This window comes from Zootermopsis nevadensis, unplaced genomic scaffold (assembly GCF_977971745.1).
Source record: "Zootermopsis nevadensis isolate Lab colony 2312 unplaced genomic scaffold, Znev_1.0 Znev_ptg000014l, whole genome shotgun sequence".
In the NCBI taxonomy this organism is placed as follows: domain Eukaryota; kingdom Metazoa; phylum Arthropoda; class Insecta; order Blattodea; family Termopsidae; genus Zootermopsis; species Zootermopsis nevadensis.
In genome coordinates this window covers 22,850-45,735 of record NW_028259146.1, presented here as the reverse complement: position 1 = coordinate 45,735, position 22,886 = coordinate 22,850, and the positions used below count along the sequence as shown (strand labels likewise).

At 34.6% G+C, this 22,886-nt stretch overlaps 1 pseudogene; it reads right to left on the bottom strand.

Moving 5' to 3' along the window:
* The window catches only part of LOC147873815 (uncharacterized), a 49,929-nt pseudogene extending 27,263 nt beyond the window's left edge, over nucleotides 1-22,666 (bottom strand).
* Between the last annotated feature and the right edge of the window lie 220 nt (nucleotides 22,667-22,886).

The following is a 22,886-nucleotide window of genomic DNA, read 5'->3' as shown; positions in this document are numbered from 1 at the left end:
ATTTCAAGGAAAGAGAGTATTTTTAAATAAATATATGAACAAATTAAAACTTTTAAAGAAAACATAACAGGAAAAAGTTACATAATAATTTCCACTTTTTATTTCTATTTACATAAACACAAATATTGTGCACCTGCATGGAGAAATTTGAATGATGTTATGCAATATAAACGTGGCATAACAAAGGTCCATTCAACCATCAGAGGCAGAAGCATAATCCTAACTTTTCATCAGATTTGCATCTTATGTCACTTGTATGCAAACAAATAAATATATGAATATTTCACTGCAATCAAAGGAAGCATATTACATTTAAACTTGCATTTTAATAAATTCATATAATTATTTTTTTAGCCTGTAGGGTCTCAGAATGCTGGCACTGGGAGGGTTAAGAGCTGTCCACACCTGAAATCAGCTATGTAATTGCACCATGACCAACACCAAAAGAGAGAGACAACAGGAAGTACCTGTATTTGCTCTTCCAGAGATCTAGAAATGTCATGCTTTGCTTGTTCAACTTCATCATGCAGTCGTCTCTCACAGAGGGCTCTCACCTGGTCCAATTCACTTTCATGCATTTCCTTCATTTCTGCAATGGCGCTAGCAAACTTAGCATCCTACAGTGGCACACATATGGTCAAACAGTTAATCACTCTAGTGACACACATAACACATCAACCTAAGTCCCACCACACATGCATACCTATCAAATTTCAGTTCTGTCCAAAGGCTCTTCATTCATATAAACATAAACTGATTGTTCAGTATTTCAATGAATATCAAATAATAATTACATCGATTTCAAACATGAAAATTTAAACCAAATATTTACCTAGTTTAATTATGTACACATTTTACTTGCAAACAGGATTTTTATATTATGCAGTACCACACAGACTATTAAAATTTCTTGGGCTTTCACTTTGTATGTGATTACCAATATAGGTATGGGCTTAAGACTATGACCTATGACTTATGATTGCAACTGGAGCTCTTATTTTATAAACAGAATTGTGTAACATGATCAACATAATATAAGCAAATTAGTGAAAAATGACAAAACACATGAAGGAATGCTTGACGGATAATCAAATTATTGAAGGCACTGAAACATGAACTACAGTCAAAATGCCACCGTGCTACTGCAATCCAGCACAAAAGCAATACACGTTCTGTCAATTTAACTAACTCAGAATTTTGTCTCCCTGTAATATCACAAGAAATTATCAACAATTCCGGTTGTGTAGCTTTCAACTCAATTTTATAATGAATTAAAATTTGAACAGAAACGTTTTAATTCACAATTCACTATTTCTAAGCACAACTAGCTATAAAACATGTAATTTAAAAGTAAGTTATTAGATTAGTTATTCATCAAGAACATATATAAACAAATTAGCAATCATTATAACACAAAACACTAGGTACAGTGAACAAAATGTTATACACAGGCAACACATGAAAGGCATGAGTGAAAGACAGAGGACTACGTGAGTTGTATACAGAGTGCAAGATGTTCACTTTTTTAAATACCACTTGATAAGAATCACTACAAATGTATGTGACAAAATTATGTTCCATAAAATGTCTGAATGTGGCACTTGAAACCATGCTGTTCTTAATCTTATATATTTAAAAATTCAATAATTATTTGCAACAACTGGGTTGACATTGCTATTTATCTTCCAGCATTCTGTAAAACATTTGTAACTACACATTCTACAAATTTAAAATGGGTAGGAACTAAAAATCTTTCTGGCACAAAGAAAAGCTCACATTACATAATCTAATATTTATTCTAATTCTTTTATATTACTTTATGACAGCAACAGCAACAACTAAACTCAATACCCTGTCGTCACATTCCAGATTGTCCTCAGTTATATCATCTTCACTGGCCACAGAAACCTGATTTGAAGAACAAACAATTTTTAATAAAGATTCAAAAGCTGTACCTTATCTTTGATTTTATATTGTAAGTGCTGAATAGTGTGCAGTGTTGTCATTTCTCTGGCAGCTGCGGAGTCTAAGTCTGCAGTGCCATAAGTTTCATCTGCAGACACTGCTGATGTTGCTACATTCATCACTTGAACACGACATGTATTCTTCTCTTGTATGAACCTTGCAATTTCCTCTTGTAAAGCTCCAATCTCTTGTTTATGTTTATCTTTCAGCTGCTGAATTTGAACTTCCCATAATCTTTGACATTCTTCCTGAACTGCTTGAATAGATGCTTCATGTTGTATTTTCAATGCTTGAACATCCTGTTGATGTTGCCTTACAAAATCTGACATCATTTCCTTCTGATTTGTCATAAATTTATCCTGAAAATTATAATATTTCTTTCATTAACATGTATCGGTCCTATCAAAAATAAATGGTTTGTGTGTTATTTAATTATGCTGAAGCAACTGCATGGTTATATGGTTCTAAAGGTTTGTATTTTCTTTTAACCTTTTCAACTCTCCAAATAACAAAGACATAATGTTTTGAAGGCTGGGTTTTTCTCAAACTTCAGGTAGAAAGATAAGAGCCAAGAAAAGTTCCACTGGATAAAGCTACAGAGCCTTATGATAAGAACTAGCTTTATCAGTTTATCAAATGAGCCCCGCAGAGAAAGCATCTCTTCCTTTTACCAGAACAACAGACAGTGTCCAGGTTTAAAACACTCTCTCAAACTTTCCAACAGTTTTTAGCTATCTCTCAAACAATCACTACAGTCCTCTCTATGGTTTGAACAGTCCAATGGAATTATAATGTATGAATGCTATAAATTATTGCAACAAAGTGGGTTCATTCTGTTATAAAGTTTCAACCCAGTCTGAAATGAAGTAAATTAAAAAACATCTATCATATAGAATTTACATCTGATGTATGGGAAAATTTTGTTTTGCACAGGAGTGAAGGTTAAACAAACCTGTTCTTCTTCTGCACTTTTCTTCAATATAGCTGTAAGTTCATCAAATTGTTCTGTCATTAATTTTCTTTCAGCTTCAATAGTTGCCTCCAGTTCTTTGGCATACTTCTCTTGCATATGACTTCTCAATTCAGTTAACTTATTCTTGTACTCTTCCTCACATTGTTGTTTTACATCCATTTGAACTTTCTGTACCACATTAACCTAAATAAGAAGCCATCAACAATCTCATAATAATAAAACACACAAAACAGTAAAGAAATAAGAAGAAGAAGAAGAAGAAAAGGGCAGACAACAGATCCCCAATTTATACATTTTTATTATTACATATTCTTTTAATGAAGGGCAATTTTTAAAACAATAGACAAAACTTTTGTTATCAGTTGAATACAAATAAAATGCTGTTAATTTAATTTGGAATTAAAAAATGTTACTGTAGTAATTCCTCATTTAATTTCTTATTACCACAGAACTATAAGAATCACATAAGGACCTTTGATAAGTAAAAGTAAATGTGCAATCTTGGTAACTCAGCCAGCAAAATAGTGCATTTCATACTTTCATATGCGCATGCACACACACACACACACACACCATAGTAAAATCACTGCTGGTGGCTACGTGTATTCTCTTTTGTTCATCAAATATCCTACTTTGAAGCTTTATAACGAAATTAACTACAACCACAGGAGCACAATCATGTGTGTTATCATAACTTAACCTCACCTTTTGAAGAATCACATCAGTATTTGTTCTTCCGATTTTATCAACATGATCAGCAATTGAATCCTCAAGTTTCTGAATATGTTTAACATGTTTATTCAAAAGTTCAGACTGCATGGCTGCAACATGGTCTTCTTCCTCTTGTTTCATGTTGTATGTGAGACTTTCTATCTGCCTTTTTAACTCTTTTTCAAACATGTCCTTCATTCTTCCCAGTTCCTTTCTGTGCTCATCTGCCATTTCTTTCTGAACTTTTTGTATTTCATTTGTGCATTCTAGATGGACATTACTCAACTCCTTGGCAGACTCCAACTGTAACTTTTCTTTCAGATTCTGGATCTCTTTTGCATGTTTTAATTCTATATTCTGGATTTCTGTTTTATGAGTATTAGATAAATCCCTTACTAGGTCTTCTACCTTTGACTCATACTCCTCCCTCAACACTTCCATCTCATTCTGGTACTTAACTTCCATTTCCAGCTTGACTGACTCCAACTGATCTCGATATTCAACAAGACGTTTTTCAAAGTCTATTCGATAATGTTCTTCCAAATCCCTAGAAATATTTAAAATAATAAATTATATAAATTGAAAATCTGATAATTATTCATAACACCTGCCTACCTGGGCAGAAGATTCCATATTTTCTATCCTGTACCTGTAGCTACACTTTAAAACAAAATGTCTACATGTCTACTTTATTTACTTCTAATTTATTAATGACACTTTCAGTATCTCAGACTATACAGCATTAAATAAATACTGAATAATGAATTGGAAAGGGCATTGAAGGAAGTGGTCATGACCTAATTAAAGGCACTGTACCAGAATTTGCCTGGAGGGACTGAGGAAAACCACAAAAAACCTCAATCAGTATAAGTGATGTCCAAGCTGAGATTTGAACCTGGAACATCTTGAATATGAAGTAGGAGTGCTAACGACATGACCATGATGTTCGGTAACAAAATGCCACAAATTAAAAAATGTCAGTAATTTCCTATGACCTTTGATTTCAGCATTATTAGGGATGTGCAGACAGTTCAAAAATTGAAAACTTTGCTAACTATGTCAGTGTAGTGGTGACTGATACAATTTAAATAAAAAGTATGAGAAATAACATCTAATGTCAAAGCTAACCTGTACATGTGAAAACATTCAATTCTGGCTGAGAGTATTAAACTTTACAGATAAAAATTTTAAATCTCAGGAAATGTTAACTGCCACTTACAATGATCCACATTTGAAATCAAGTAGGATACTTTAACCTGATCACATCTACCACTTCACTTAACGGCCAGAAATAATTTCTAAAACTTTTTGAAATAATTACAAAATCAGTGATTCAGATTCAGTGAGAAAGAAATTTTAATTCATATACACTTGTTTGACACAATGAGTCATTTTGAGAAAACTGCTATAAATGTCTAAAATACCATGACACATGGACTTCCTCTAACAGTTCACTGTTATTCAGCTGGCCAAGAACTCCCCTACTGATACGTAATCATTATGCTGCACAAATAAATAAATGAAGTCTTACTTGAAACTTGGCTCCACACTGTAAGAGTCACAGATGTGTGTGAGAGCTGTCAGACGCTGACCGTGATCTCCCCCAGTATAGTACATGTCAGACACAAGTTCTTCATTTTCCAAGCCTGAGCTACTCCCAGAAAGTTTCCGGCTATGCTGACTAAACACTTCCTCCGAATAACTGAAACACAAATCAGTGTTAGCATATCTTGTGGTATGATGAAACAGACATCTGGAAACAAAAACACGTGCCAGGCAGGGTTTTTAAACTATTCTAAGGTTTCTGCTGGCATCAAACTAGGATATAATCAATCAGTTGCAGTACAATTTTAGAAACTATTACAGGACTTCGCGGGAACAACTAGAAAGAATGGAAGATTCATGTATTCCAAACACATTTCATAAACATCAACATCATACTTTAAATATTTTAGGTTAAAATCTTAAAATTATAGCTGAAACAATAACAGAGTAAGGCTAATCCAGGAAGATGATACAAAATAAATGTTATCAAAAAAAGAGCAGAAAAACTATCAGTAGCATAAGAAGTTTGTTAAGATTAAAACAAATAAAGTTTGTTGCCACCAGCATGTATGCTACACATGGATGACAGATTCCTTTGACAGCTAAATATATGACCACTGGGAAGACCAAGGATGAAATTGAGAAATCTGGGGATAAGGAAAGAGTGAACACAGATACAAAAAGAATGCTCACAGAAGGAGAGAGAAGAATGTTGGGAAGTTTATCATAAGACAACCTAACCTAACTAAAATATCAATGCATAATGACAATGATGGTATTAAAAAGTTAGGTTAAATAGTCTGTCTGGAAACATAAATAAATAAAATGCAATCAAATTATAGTCATCATTAAAGCCTACCACAAAGATTAGTACAACAGAGAACAAATGCCTGTTAATAAAATTCTATTCAATAGTGTATATTTATAATGAAGAAGCAGAAATATATAAAAATAATCACCAGTTGAAAATTGCATGTGTTAAGTGTATAGCTGAATGCAGTACTTTATTATGATTCAATTAAATGGGGAAAGTGAGAAAAGACAATCTCAGCCACAGATGATGATAGTATTAGTTCATTTTTAATTCATAAAATTTAAAAAGCATGTTGTTTAGCAACTTTCATGTAAATACCACTTGGGAGACACAAGTGCAGTTAAATCAACATAAAAATGGACCTTAGGGACATGGGTCACAAGGTAGTAAATTGACTGAAATGGCTCTCAGGATAAGGTGCAGCTGTGGACTGTTATGTTGAAAGGGACAAACCTTGCAAGTTCTGTAATAAGGAATGTCTTAATCACTTGAATATCTACTGATATCCAAAGTTTTCCCTTTTCCATCAGTTAGTTAGTTAGTTAGGTACTTCATTCAATTAGCTGACTGGTTAGTTACAAAGTAACATTCCTTTACAGAACCTCCTAGACAAGTGGTTCTCAAATATGGCTGTCTTCTGGGTTGTAGTGCCACATTGCTTTGTACAAGATTTCCCTGATAATGGAGGCAGCAAGGATCTCTGAAATGCTGGTAAACTTCTACCAGACTACACAACACTATAACCCAGAAGACAGCCATCTTCATACTCACCACCATGATAACCTCAAATCCTAGCAAGTATAATTCTATATCAAATTTCAACTTTCCATTTCTTTGTGTGTACTTGATTCTAATAAATAATAATGCAAATGCAGACTGTAATATTGATGAAGTCAAATTACACAGAAAAGGAATGCTTTTATTAGAGTATTCAATATAAAACATTACCAATGTGCCTAACATGTGAGTATTTTGTGTAGAAGAGGGTGTTTCATATGCTACAATAAACTTGAGGACAAATGGATTTTATGGAAGAACAAGAAAATTAGTTCTCCTATTTCACAAACAAAATATAACAATGGGAATATACAATGATTATTAATCAAAAAAGGGAATCATAATAGTTTTTTATGTACTTAACTTGCACATACTGAACAAAAGAGAAAACAGGAAATTTAAATAGGTACATTAGAGCTAGGTCTTATCAATACATTTAAAAATCAAAATATTCATTCCTAAGAACACACATAAAAATGCAACAAAAATGCATACTTTTACACATACTTCAAAATGCACCAACAATACAAACTACCATGTCTGACAATCAGACATAAAAATAACAGGCACAAACTTACTGTTTCTCAACATCGGCACATTTCTGTTCAAAGTACTGACGTAGTTCTTCCATTTCCTTGGCATGTTTAGCCTCCATTTCCTGACGCAATTCTGTGAGGCCAGAAATGCTGCCACATTTCACATTTGCTATGAGATCACGCAACTTTGCCACTTCGACACTGTGCTCATGGGATAGCAAGTCCACAGCCAGTCTACATGTAGTGAGAGGTGCAAATATCAAACTACTTCATGTAATATCAGATGGTCTAATGCAAAACAAAACCATATTCTGTATTCATACACTATTGTACTTACTTACACAATCCATGCATTTATCATGGCAGTTTTCAATATGTTCCAATGTGGCTATGTGCTATTTCATAACACCAAAACTATTTGACTTCATTACCTGAATTCATTCAATGTTGAATAATGAAGCAAATTATACAATTCTGGTCCATAGGATATTTAACAATGCTAACATTATTTAGCATCAAAAGATATTATTACGATTATACATGATGAACTGAAAAGGACCAAGGCTAACATCAAATAATAAGTAAAAAGTTTGCCTGGAACAACTAAGTAAAATCAATAAATAATTTCAGCCCATTCAATCAATGCCGTCTGAGATACAAATCCCCTGAATTTAAGTCACACAAAATACTATGCTTTCAAGCTGCTTGGTACAGGAAGAATTTACTCAGCTGGCTCATTATGGTAAATACTCTTTCTCTCTGTCATATTTTCATTTCTTAAGGAATGACTATAATTGGTCAATGTACTAAAAATATCCACTGTCATCTAAGTCAATGTCATAGGGTCTTTATAGAAAAACTGATAGTTATTAAACTGATAAAAAAAATCCCTGTTTTTGTGGAACCAAAAGACTCATTACAGCATTCACAAATGCCTGTCACTGGACCATATCTGAAGTCAGTCAAACCTAATCCACACCTGTACATTCTGTTCACCTCATCAATTTTAATATTATCCCCAATCTATGCTTAGGTCTCCAATACTGATACCCAGCCACCATCCTGTTCAAAACACTATTTGGAAATTCTGACTTACATACAGCATATTACATATTTTACCTTCAGAAAGTATTGAAGTAATGACAATTTTCATAAAAGTATTGAAATTTCAGCCAACCCAAAATGAAATGGTTAAAAAGTAAATAATCATAGTTTTGTTTTGTTATGACTTTAAACACAAATTAGATTCTGGTTCTGAAATTATTTATTATAAAGTAATAATCAGCAACAGTATGATCTGAAGCTTTCACAGAAACTAACATTAATAAAATCTTTCTGGGCTATCAGCTGAATCAATTTGTTAAAAACTGACATTCCCCATCATCAGGATATGATGTCATCAAATCCTGAAATAATAATAGTACTTTTCACTGTCGATTACAATACAAAGTACCATTAATTCTATAACACACAACAGGTTGCTTTCCTATCATTTAAATCCTGAAATATCAATTTTTTATGAACTGATACAGCTCACAGCCCGGATGATGTTATTAATCAGCAGTTGCATATAGAAAACAAGATATGAAAAATCAGTTTTAAAAAAAGTAACTGCTACTGTGAGATTTTATGCTGACTGGTGTATATGCATTTCACAGTGCTTCTATTGCCTATCTTTTCTTTCACAGTACAAGCATGATAGCTAAGGCAAGAATTGTGCAAATAAATATGGCAGTTCTTCATGCCAGCATAAAACATTACAAAAATAAATATATATACAAACAGCAATGCATGAAGCTGTAGTTATAAATCATGCTATACAGCAGCACAGAAGCTTTGAATATGCAAAAGCAAAATTAAAGGTAAAGCTGCCACAGATAAAATAAGCAAAACATACTAAAAAACATTACTTCCTTTCTCTGCTGCAAAAGTATGCAAGATGTTCATTCACATTAGAGACCTACTTGTGTTTGTCTTGGAGCTCTTCCTTCTCTGCAGTCAATTTGCTTATCTGATCTTGTAGACTTGCTATTGTTGTTCCTTCTTGGACAGTTCTTTTCATGTGTTCAACTTTCTCTACAAGCTTGGAATGTTCAGCATCTAACTGAGTTTGCAGACTATGCAATGCTCCCATGTGACGCTTTGCCACTTCTGTGTGTAAAACTGCTTACAGAGAAACAAGATGCAAATACAAGTAACAAACTGATTCCTAGGCTATTCAATGATACAATTTCAACTGCACAGCATCAAATAAAATGGAGGCATAGTCATAAACAGACAGTAGGTAACAATTTATTTGTTGGAGTAACTGTGGTCTATTTCAAGGCAAGCTATTATCTTAACAACCACACAAAGAAACAGGGAAATCATAAAAACATGTCAGGAGTCAGCTACCTAGCCAAGATTTTAACAGGGTAACCCACAAACCTTTAATAATATATGACCCATTCAAAGATAAATAAATACTAAAATCTGAGGGATATGTAATATCACAAAGAATTTATTTTAAAAATGCTGCACCCTCTTGTCTTTTAAACAAATTAGATTTGAATGCAGGTCTAAGTTGACTCCAGGCACTACACAGCTTCAGTTAGTTACTTTATTTTGCTGTAAGATGAGAATCTATTAACAAAAAATAAATACACAGTCAAAATATGTCTACAGCAAATGAAGAGTTACTGACAAATAGCAAGCAGTAAAATTTATAATTTCTGACATAAATCACTAATGATGGACAAATGCATCTTTCATCAACACAGCAGATTCTAAACAATCATTAGTTGAATTATAATTTATTAAAATATATGTGTTCTTCGCTCTGTCGACTGGACTCGGCACAAAACTAGTTCTCCAGTTACCTGGGCATCAGTGTGTTCAGGTACAGTAACAACTAAGTAATCAAGCATTAAACATTTATGAGCAAAAAAACACATTAATGTATCAGAGACAAAGCAGTTTGGTCACATTATTCCTAATTTTCACAGTCACTTGTACAGTGCAGTGATAACCAAATTTTGAAGAGCAACAGCAACACAGAAAATAGATAAGAAACCCAAATTTACCTTCTGCCTGTGCAAGTAGTTGTTCTTTGCCCTCAAGGAGCCTCCTAATGTCAATATGAGTTACAGATATTTTTCCTGGACCATCAGCATCTGACTGCTGACATTGTGACTCCTCTTGCTGCCACACCTCATAAATTTGCCTGTTCAGAGCCTCCAGTTGTTCCTGACAATCACTGTACCAGGTTTGAACCCATCCCTGAAACATGTCACAGATGACCTAATTTCTTCTGCATAACCTACATTACAGCTGACAAATTGATTTTAACCTATAAGAAAAATACTTTATATATTCAATCATCTGTGAAATAAGAAACAGACCAAGTCTGTGAAAGCCAAAATCAGAATACAACAATACAGACCTGAGTTTTTAACAGTAGTCCATAATTGCTAAATCAGATCCCTACTCGCTCACATTTTCCTTAAGTCTGGTTCTTTAATTTGAAAAACCTAAGAAATCTAACCTTAAGAGTTGATGTGTATTCCATGCACATTTCTTGTTTCAACTGGTGCACACTGCTTCGACTCGACTTGCCATCATGTGGTCGTTTGAGCAATGAAATTTCTAATTTTAACCCTTTTGTTACCTCATTCAGTTCATCATTGTGCTTTTTATTTAAATCCTGAAACAAATAAGAAAATAATATATATTTCCACCACGTGGATACTTCCAGATCATATTAACAACAACATTTATTACAATAATTTGTTACTTAATTCAGGCTAAAACTATTCCTAAAGGAAGGTAAGAAGCTTGTGTGTATGATTAGAAATGTATACAACATACAAAAACACCACAAAATATGAACTCAATCTACTTGACTGCAGTAAGGGTATACTGCTCAGACAAAATTAGGTACACTACATCATGATAAGGAAGACATTGAGATACAATCATGTAGGTAACAGTATCAGAGATAGAGTATGAGAATTCTTTTATAACTAACAATATGAGAAACTTGATCACAGTTACATTACCTGGCGAAGCAGCAGGAGTTCCTCCTGCCTCTGACTTTCCAATTTTGCTTGCAAAACTTTCAGTTCTTCTGTATGTTTCATGATGAGGTTGGAAACTCTCTGTTGGTGGACTGACTCATGTTCATGCTTTCAAAAGATAATGAATGAAAAACATTATTTTACACGTATCTTCAAAGTATAAAATATTAGTCTCAGAAAAGATAGAAAGATTACATACCTGGATAACTTTCAAGGCTATGGCAATCTGTTGTTCAGCAAACTTATCAAACTTCTGTTTCAACACACTGTATATTTCAGTATGATGCTCATCAAAGTTGTTCTTCATATTATCCAGTTCATTTCTTTGCTTTTCCTGTTAAAAGAATCAATGACATTCTTACTGCACTTTCCACACAAGTAGATAAATTAAAGCATCAAGAATTCATGTCAGGGATTACAAACGAATAAATGCTCTCAACACAGCACTCCCACATTCCACTCAAACAGCATTAATTACTTCAATCTGAACAGTTCAATACACAACAACATATACCACCATAAAACTGTAAATACCACTCAGGTGACTAGCACAAATACACAAACACAAAATGGAAGGTGCTAAATCAAAGTGCATATAAATATGAAAGTATTATGTTGACAGCATTTTGTAATTTGTATAGTTCAAAACACAATTGTATGTTCCATTACAACACATCAAAATAGCTTCCTAAGTGAACATTCATCAGACTCCTAAGTACCATATCTATTAATAACAATATAGAATTGCAAAACTCTACACTGAAGACAATGGAGTTTCTTCCACCTCAAAATTCTGCAACAAAAGTATGCCACCTGGATGTTTGTCAATAATATGGACTTAATTCCACATTTCATGGGTTCAATACTTAATATATCAGGACACAAGCATTGAAATGGTGTTCTCATTAAGCCTTCCTTCCCATTTGGAAGCAGCATTTTTAACCACAATTTCAGATTACTCCATCAACAATTTTTGAATCCATAGCAAATTCAAACTTTTATTAAGTGTGTGTGTGTGTGTGTAATGAAAGCATGGTGATACTCCCATAGCCAGAGCAAATGGAGAAGAAAAATGTTCAGAACTTCGATACAGGTACAGTTATTCTTAAACAATTTAAATATTATTTTTACCTTTCAGATTAAAATTAAATGCTTGAAAATTATGAACATCCTGTAACTTTGCAATTTGCTACACAAAGCGGTTTTTTCAAATATCTGACAGCCATTCTAATGAGAACATTAAAGTTGAGTACCAGTGTGTTACTTATTATAGACAATCATAAAATCACCTTTATTGCAGCCATTCCTTCTGCCTCCAGTCTTGTGACTAGATTTTGACTGATGCCAAGCTGACTGTGCAGTTCAGAGTTCAGGAGTGCCTCCACCTCTTTTGCCTTTGCATCCAGCTGCTGCTGTATACTCATAAGCTAGAAACGTATGCCAGTAAATTCATTAACTCAAATGAAACTTCAGATCACATACTGTGCATCTACAAGAGCTGAAAAAAGTTTTCTTCAGTGAAGTAAAGTGAAACAATACGGTACAGAGTGTGTAAAAATATTAGCTTGCTGCCCGATTCATCAGTCTAGAAATGTAATTGTGCACTGGTCATGTACTTACTCTGTGGTCTATTGCACTATGCATCATAACATTACTGCCATAAGACCAACAGCCTATACAAATACCAAACAGATCATATATATAGCTGCAGCAACCGTTTAGGGAACTAAGTAATTTTGTAAAAACAGAAAAGATGAAGCAATAAAATGCAAAAAATTTCTTAATTTTCTTCTTCTGACTCATTCCCATTTTTGTGTGTTCATGGAGAATTTCTAAATACTATATCTATATACACTAAACATACTGCAAGTATAGAGGAAGTTCAACAAAAACCTGCCAGAGAGTGATTCCTAGAGTTCTGTTTGGCCAAATTATACTGATAACACATGCCTTGAGACATGCATTCCATTGAGTTACCAAATCCTGATGTCTTTCCTGCAGTATTCTGCAGTCTGCACTTAAAAGGTATCATACACTGTCAGCTGTACTTCAGTGTCCAGCATCCCCTGTGGCCCATTAAATGAAAACAGGAAGATGAGAGGTATGCACTGTATAGAAAATGTTTAACATCTTGTAATAAACTGAAGAGTCATTAGACTTCATGGTCCTTACATGCAAATGATACGCTATGGCCAGGTTTCTAATAAACCTTGACCAATGTGAATCACCCTCAGGCAGGATTCTGTATCTATAATTATGGTAACCGAACAAGGCTCAGTAGAATGCTCACAATCTGACAGTCTGGGCCAGAAGAGCACAGCTTCTTTTATAAAAATACATAAAACCAATCAATTTTTAAATAAAAAAATGTTTATTCCCAATATGTATAATTATTTACAAAATCAGTCTTTAAGCCTGAGCCATAAAAGTGCCTTAAACAAATTGTGAAAAGCAGAAAACAAAATGAATTACACAACATTAGCCCAAGCCGTGGTGGACTTCTGGGTTGCTGTGCCATGTAGCACTTTAGCTGTGCCATCATTTTGAAGGAACATTGTGCCTCCATCTTTAGGGCTAAGTTCTGTCCTGAAGGTGGAGGAACATGTTCCTCAGAAATTCCAGCACACAGCCAAAATGCAACATAGCACAATAACCAAGATATCACCATCTATATTCACATTACTGTGAAAACCTCAAATCCTACAATATTAGCACCAACCTATGCCAAGGCTTAAAAGATAGATGGATTATCCGTAAATTAAAAATTTAAGCTGGCAACAGTTCTGACCCAGACTACACTTTACATTAAACATTGACCTTAACAGTAAAAATGTACAGTTACCATGTATAACCTTATTCTGACACAGCACAGAATGTATAAGTTACAAATCGAAAATAATGCATGAGTTCACTAAATATATGGTTTTATGTTCCATGTCATCTCATACAGTTAAAATTAATCTGAGTATCTTTACTGTCAGAATCAAACTACTGTAAAAAGTAAATTAAACTACATAAATACTGTTCTAAAAAAAATTACACATGATTCCAACCCTTACAAATACCCCTTCTTTTATCTCTCTTAAAGCAAGCCTATGGCATGCACTTTTGATACAAACCAATAAATGCATAATAATATATAATCAATTATTTTAAATTAAGCAGGAATTATGAATTCTAACCCCTTTCCTGAAATAAAACTCATATGCCATTTCCAGAGCTCATGGAAGAAACAATTGGAAAGTCTCAAAGAATAACACTAGGATCAAGCACAGCAAACCATAGACAACTTATGACTAACTTAAATTAAAACTCGAAGCTATGTTTTAGAAAACTTGCATTTAAAATAAGTCTCAAACATATCAGAAGTAATATGAAATATCATTTGAAACATGTCTGCCTGATTAAAAACAAATTTCTTAACATTAATACTGCATCTGTGAAGTCAGGTACATCTATTAACCAACATCTTAACATTTACAAAAGTTAATTTTCTTTACCTTGTAAAAAAATATTGGGTATTGTGACTTTTTAACACCAACATTTTCCAGCAGAGTATTACTGAAAATACTGGAGATGAAAGAGTTAACAGTAATCATGTTTCAAACATGTAAAATAGCCTCCAAGAGATCAATCACTTCTGACATTAACCTTCAAGTCAAAGTTTTAATACTAAGTGTACTTTGTAAGGAGATGGCAGAGTGTATCTTCTCTGCTTGCCAACCACTTGTAAACAAAGTTGCTCACATACACTTGCCATAAAATGGTGAATGACTCTAAGGTAAGAATATCATGGGGAAAATGTCCAAAAAATAAACACTTTTCTCAAATATAGGACTATATATCAAGTAGAATTACTGCTGCAGAGAAAATACTACACACAGTTCATTGTTCATTCCACTTCGTCTTCAGTTATTTGAACCACAATATTTCACACTACATGGGCACCTCATATATCATTTTTGGAAACTGTTACTGCAAAACCTCAATGACTTTACAGGCTATGAGACTGCTGTCACAGTCAAGAAATAACAAGTAAATATTAATAGTACAGAAATAAAATATCGTTTTATAAACATCAGAACATTTTTCGTAATTCTAATTTTTCTCAATGCAGGCAACCCTAGTTACAACATATACAATACTTTATCAGTTCTAGTTGTATAAATAAATAAGTGTAAAACTCTCTGGTCAAAAGTCAATGTCAAATGCCATGACAGACCATCATAATAGGAACCTGCTTCTCAAGGATGGAGAGACAACTTGTAAGCAAAAATGCATCACACAATGGAATGGATCCGTTAAAGAAACCTCAGAAATACATCAGTAACTACATAGGAACCTGATATTACAATGGCAGTTTCAGAATTCAGTTCTTTTTATAGCTACTACATACACAACCACACGTCATTATTACGGAGAACTATAAAAATACCTCAAATTCATATAAATTAATAATCATTATCACAGTAAGATTTCTAATATTACATATGTCAAATACAAGGCCCGCTATTTACTGGAGTTCTGCGTTCTTAGACAGTGACATGAGAACAGGGCATAGAAAACTACGAAACACCTAACCCTGAGACCTGAAATTCAGATTCAGTATATAGTATATGAGGTAAAATAATGTACAGACACCTCAAAGAGACCAATATAGATATTCTAAAAAAAATACAACTTAATTGGGAAACCTACTTATAATCCCATATTAGTACAAAATACTGACTCCATTAAGAGCTACAGAAAATCCAAATTGCATAATTTATTTCATCTGTGATGGTGGAATAGGCAGCATGCCATTCAGTGCCATACCTCACCAAATTCAAATTCCATTTTTCAAAACTGAGTACTTTAGACTTCTCTCTTAAATAGTTATGTATTAGTAAATATGACTTTGTCCCTGGTTTTCATAAGTGAGGTTACAAAAAGAAAGTATTCTTACAATAAAACTAAAACTGAGTTCAGTAATTTACCATGACATCCAGCCAAGGAGTTGTAAATTAACACACATACCCCACTCACACCCTCATCCTCAAGTATGACCACACAGGAAAACACATACTTTTCTGGTTGAAATCTGTGTACAGCACAACCAAGATTAATTTCTCCTGAAATCATGTTTCAAAATACACGCATGTCTTGCATCTGACATCACATAAATATGGCAGTCTTGTATATTGTGTACCTATTAGTAAATACCAAAGTATATATGTGTCATGGCACAGACATAGCTGCATTTACCTGTTCTGTGTGCTGCTGCTTAAGTGTATGCACTTCTGACATGAAATTCTTCTGCAGTTCTGTCTCACGTATAGTAAACTGCTCCTCCAAATAAAGTTTAAGGCGAGCTACAGCTTGCTTGTGCACCTCTTCCAGTTGGGAACGCATCAACTCTAACCTCTCCTGTTCACCAGTGTTATCACTCTCAACTGTGGATTGGTCTGACTGCTGATCAAAGCCTTCCAGAGTCCTTGCAGAGCTTACTTCAACCTATGACAAATAAATTAATGCAACGAAACTGCAAACAGGCAAGGTCCTGAGAACTTTGTTCTCCCATCTGAATTACAAAGTACTCTTACAATTTAATGATCAGCAGTTTCAGAGGTCCTTGAGAGGACCTCATGTTTCTGCTTACCGAATGCTAGCTGATAAAAGAAGAGCAGTGGAACTCCGGCTGTAAAAATATCCCTCTACATTGCTCAGTACTACTGAGCAAGGAGGCTAAGTCATCAGCACTCCTGCTTAATACTAATGAAGTACCTGGTTTAAATCTTTACCTAGAGACTAGGTATCTTGAAATATATTTTCTGCAGTTCTACTTCCAGTACAGTACCCTAAACCAGATCATGACCACCTCCTTGCATATCCTTTCTAATTTATTAATCAACCTAACATCTGATGGTATATAGTCTCAGCCACTGACAGCATTGTTAAATAAACAAAAAATGGAATTTTGAACTACACACTTGCTTGGCCCTGAGTTCCAGTTGCCAGTGCCGGATACGCAAATCACGGTCACGTATCTCAGCCTCCAATGCCAACTTCTGTGTCTGTAGTCGGTCTTCTTGGTCACGTAGTCGGTCCTCAATCTCATGAAGATCCTGCTCCAACAAGCGTTTCTGGCGTGTTAGCTCCTAAGATAACACACCAAATTGCAATATAGAGAAACATACTAAGCAGGGTCTTCGGAACTTTGTTTATTTACTTACTGAATTCAGCATGCTAACAGAAAGCAAACAGACAGACTTCCAAAACTATTAAAATATTACAAACTACATAGATTAAGAACCCAAGAAGAATTTTCAAGAGGCTGTGCGATGAATAAGTCTGGAATGGGCAATGAGTCACCTAACTCCTTGACGTAGGATGGTGTCAAATCTTCACATACTACTACCGCAGAGTCAGTTAATTAACAAACGCAATAATCAACTTACCTGGAAAATGTTATCTTTTTCTAGCATTTGATGTTCCATCATCTGTATCTTGAGCTGTGCACTCTTCAGTTCTTCTCTCTCATTTTCCAACATTATCTTGATCACATTCATCTCCTAATTCAAAATTAAACGTATTCATATTCAAGCACAATGTAGTATGCAAAAAATGTTAAAGGAACTGGCTACAGGCTGGATGGCCAGGGTCAAAATCCCAACAGGTTTATTTCCCCTATCTTTTAATCACTTCCAGACCAGCTCTGCCCCCACATGCCATGTCCAACAGCCAGAGTTTTGACCTTGGTATAATACTAAGAAGAAGAAGAAGAAGAAGAAGAAGAATCCACAGGTGTCTGTCTCCTCTTCCCCATATCTCAGTAAGATGACAAGTTTATTTACAGCTTAAGAAATGAGAAGGTTTTTTATGTATCATGAAGGGAAAAAGGCCACACCAAAATAGATGTGGTCCATTTCCAAACATTCACCTGGAGGAACTGACAAAACCTTTCATTTGTGGTTAGCTTAAGAATAGGTGAACACCCTTATTTCAAAAACAAAGATAACTATGACTTAAATGTAGTTGTCACATCAAGACCAGTCTTCAAGAACACCACAGATTTTTATACAATTCTACATTTTACACAAATGTAACTGATGCAGGCACTATAAGAATTAAATATGATAGAGATGATGAAATACAGACTCAAATTGTTCTACACTACTAACCTAGATGCTCTGTGAAGTGTTACCAAAGCTTCACAGAAAATGCACCGGTCTTCTTAAGAAATAACAAATATGCAAAAGTAAAACATGTGATCAAGATGTTTAAATCCAAATTAAAAGCATTAGAGTTTGATTTATGTATTAACCCACCTCAAACTTTTGCAATAATTCATGTTTCTGCCTGTATAATGTTTCCTGTAAAACTCCTGTGGAACCCACAAGTTCTGCCAGGCTTGTGTGCTGTTCTCGATATGCTCGCAATTCAGCCATCAAGTCACTCTGCTGCTTGTCCAGATTTGACATCCAACTTTCTACCTGCTCATATCCTCCAGCCCGCTGAATTATGTGAAAAAATTAGATTAATAATGCTTACCTATTTTGGGCATACAAACAAAACTAACAGATGTATACAAATTACAAATATTACAGATGAAGTTTCTACACAACACTAAGAAATGAATAGAACTCAAATCAGAACAATGAGTTTCCACATAAGAAATCTGTACTATATGGCCATATTTCAGAACAAATTCTGTACTGCAGGAGGGAGTCAAGGGCATTCATTTTCTTTTATAAAATATACCTGCAACATTCCAACATACTGTTGTTGATTCTTAAGTTTGTCAAGAAGAGACTCTTTCTCAGCAACCAACTCTGTGTTGCTCCGGAGAATGAGTTCCAGCTTATGTTGTAATTCAAGCATGCCACTGTCACTACTGGCATTGCTGTTAACATCTGTCACTCCCGAATGAACTGCTGCACTATCACTCTTCTGAACCATTTCCAGTTCCAAAGTAAGTTTCTCATTATGATTTTTCTCATCCTCCAGGGAACTTTTCAGAGTTTCAACTTCAATTTCAAGTTCTTTTAACATACTGTGCAATTCCTCCTGTGATGATGCTGGAAATTAATACATTAATATTTAAATTACAAGTTAAAATTAAAAAGGACACATACACATCTTACTAAAAAAATATCAATAAAGCAATCTGTCAATCAGTTCTTGAAAATGGTAATTGTCAAGTTCTCTGAAACACTCATAAAGAAGTCTACTACATCACCCAATAATGAACAGATGAGATCAAACAAACCACAGTAAAGTCCTTGGCTTCAATAATTATAAGCTCTTTGTCTTCATATTCATTTCCATTTACTTCACTATCTGATCAAACATTCATCTGTAACTCTGCATTTGAAATGAAATGAAAAGTGACTCACTACAGACAGGAGTGATTTCAGTGTGACCCGTCTTCATCTGCAACAGTCGGCTCCTGCTAGACTCACACTGCTCCTTCTGCATGCATAGCACAGCAAGTTGCTTCCTACAAGCTCCTAGTTCTTCTTTGGTAGCATTATGCTGTTTCCATGATTCTTCAAGTTCAGAACGGACCCTAGCCAATTCTTCATGGTACAAATTAATTTTCTTTGCATATTCTCCTTTAGACTTCTCTAAAATTAGTATTTTCTCATTTAACAACTGTAAAGTTTGTTCTTGTGACCTCATTTTCTCCTTCAAAAATACAACCTCTTTTGCTTTATTTCCAAGATCAAGAAATAAATTTTCTATTGCAGTACAATTTTTCTCATCAATAACGTTTTCAAGCCTTTGTTTTACAAGCTGGTGCAATCTGTCTTCAGTTGCAATTTTTTCCTTTGCTAGTTCAGTATTTAGTGTTGTCTGCAAATTACGAAATGTTGTATTTTCATGTTCCAGGTCAACAACCTTTGATTCAAGGTAACTTTTTTCTTCAAGAATAGTATCCCTCTCTATTCTAACCTTCTCTAATTGCAATAATTTATCCTCAAGCTCCTTACAGTGCAACTTGGCCACACTGCTTTCTTCAATATATAGGAGTTCCTGAAGTTCCTTCTCCTGAAATTTTGACTCCAAAGTTTCAAGTTGATTTGCTAATTCTATTTTCTCTCTTTCAAAAACAATTAACTTTTCTAACAATTTTGATGAACAGAATGATGAAACAGGCTCTGGCACATTCATAGTACTTCTTTTCCGTCTTTTCAATGGCCCACTATCAGAAATCTGATCTCCATCTTCACTGTAATTTACAACTTCAGTATTGTCAAAACTGCTTGTAACATCTTGACCACTGCTGACAATGGATTCAGTCACACTAGCACACTCCAATGGAGTCACTACAACACCAGCACGTGTCTCTGTGGCAGGAGGCAATTCTGATCCACTAGACGCCAATACATTCTCATCTACACTACAGCTTGTTTTTAACTTATGTAACTGAGAGGCCACGTCTTTGAGTTTCTCTTCAGTCATCTTCTTCTCTGATGCTAACTGATTCCTCTCTGCTTGTAAATGTTTATATTTTTCAGAAAGTTCATCTTTTTCATACTTCAGCTTCTTAAACAAATTCGTTGCCTTGGCAACTTTCAGAGTTAGTTCACAACTATCCTGATTCATTTGTTCCGAGTCCATTTTCACAGTGCACAGAGCCTCCTCTAGCTCCTGAATATGTTCTCTAAGCATGTGCTCCCCTTCTTCTTTTGCAGCCAGTAAACCTTCGAGTTTCAGGTACTGTACAGTCATTTCTTGCAACTGCAACAGTACCTGGACCACAACACCCAATATCCATCATCCATGTAATCCAGATTAAAATTAACAAAAAGCTGATGAACCAACCTGACAGCCACTCGAACACTTGAGTCTTCATCTCCTGCTGTTGTAGACATGGTATTCCTTGTTGATGCAGCAGAAAATTCACTAGTTCAAATTGAGCCCTGCATAAAGTTTAAACATTTGTAACAACCTATCACACTCACTTAATAAAGCAGATTACACAATCACTGAAACACGAACTTGTCGTACAACCATCACAGCCACTGAAAATCTGCAGAGTTCACACAATTTAACTTTTATTGCAATCTGTAATTCTTAAAATGTAGTATGGTTTACACATAAAAAGTAATTTAACTAATCACAACCAGCAGAGCTCTTCTCATGAACCTAAAAGATGCTTCGTTACTGGAGAAATTCTACTTTCTGTAATGTAAAAAGTTCATTAGTTTTCATAAAAGCCCACAAATGCACCCTATCCTGAGTCACAGGAATTCAATTAATACCCTGCATCCTATTTCTTTAATTTCCATTTTAATACTCTCCCATCTATGCCTAGGACTTCCAAGTCATCCCTTCAGATTTAGCAAAACCCTGTTATGTATTATACATACCTCAACTACCTCCTCCTCCTCCAACAATTTCTTTTCACTTAGCTCCAAACATTCTCATCAGTATCCCATTCTCACTCATAATCCATGTTTTAACCTAAGTGACAGACAAAGTTAAAAACTGTCGTAAAAAACGCCTAAAATAAATGTCCATAAAATGTTCAAGTTTTCTAGCAGTAGGAATGCAAAAGAATCTGAACCGAATGGTGGAAAGTCTTACCCAAATTTATTCTGCTCTTAATTTCTTCATGAATTAAATTCTGATTTGTTACTGTCGCTCCATTTCTTCGCGAAGTATTGATTTATTACTGAACTTGGCCACATTTTCTAAGGACTTGTATTTTCTTTTGCTATTTATTCTGATGACGAAACATAATCGCTATCTTTGCGTTTATATCAAGAACAGTATCCTCAGCGCAAACTGTCCATTTAAATTACAACCCCTTCTTGCCTTGGGCCTACTTAATGGCGTATACAAAGGCAAGAAAATAGCTACTCAGAATAAGAAAATATGAAGATTTATATAACCAACTGCTTTTTCGACTATTCCAATCTACAAAATACGATCCGAAATTCACAAATACCCAATCCCTAAATTCTACAGGCACAAGCACAACTAAACACACTGAGCTGACATTAAAGACTGTTAGTCTCTAAAACCACACAACCGTCACTGGTGGACTACGAATAATCGCACAGAATAATCCCCACAGCCATACTAACTCCATCTGTGAACCTGTTCAAAGTGCACCCGGGTTTTGCCTAAATTTACAAACCTCACAGCAATGTTCTGCATTGACCAATATGCAAGCAGTTAATAGAATCATCATAAAATGAAATGCAAACACACTTAACATATTTCGCACAGACTGCCCAACATACAAAACGATAACACAACCTCAAATCCTACTACCTAAAAAGTTGCCAACGGATGTAGCTACGATATAATGTAATTCTGCTGCCATCTATCCACATTCATTGTAAAACTACTGTCTGTAACAACATTCTGACGGTCAGTCAGGAGCACTACTTACCATCCAAGTTCCTTTACCTATCCTCCTTCTCCTGCCCCTTTCTTAAGACATAACGTTAGCTACAAATCAATTTAAGAAACCTGAAAATGGTGGTCTTTTAGGATACAGCGATCCGGTAGAAATT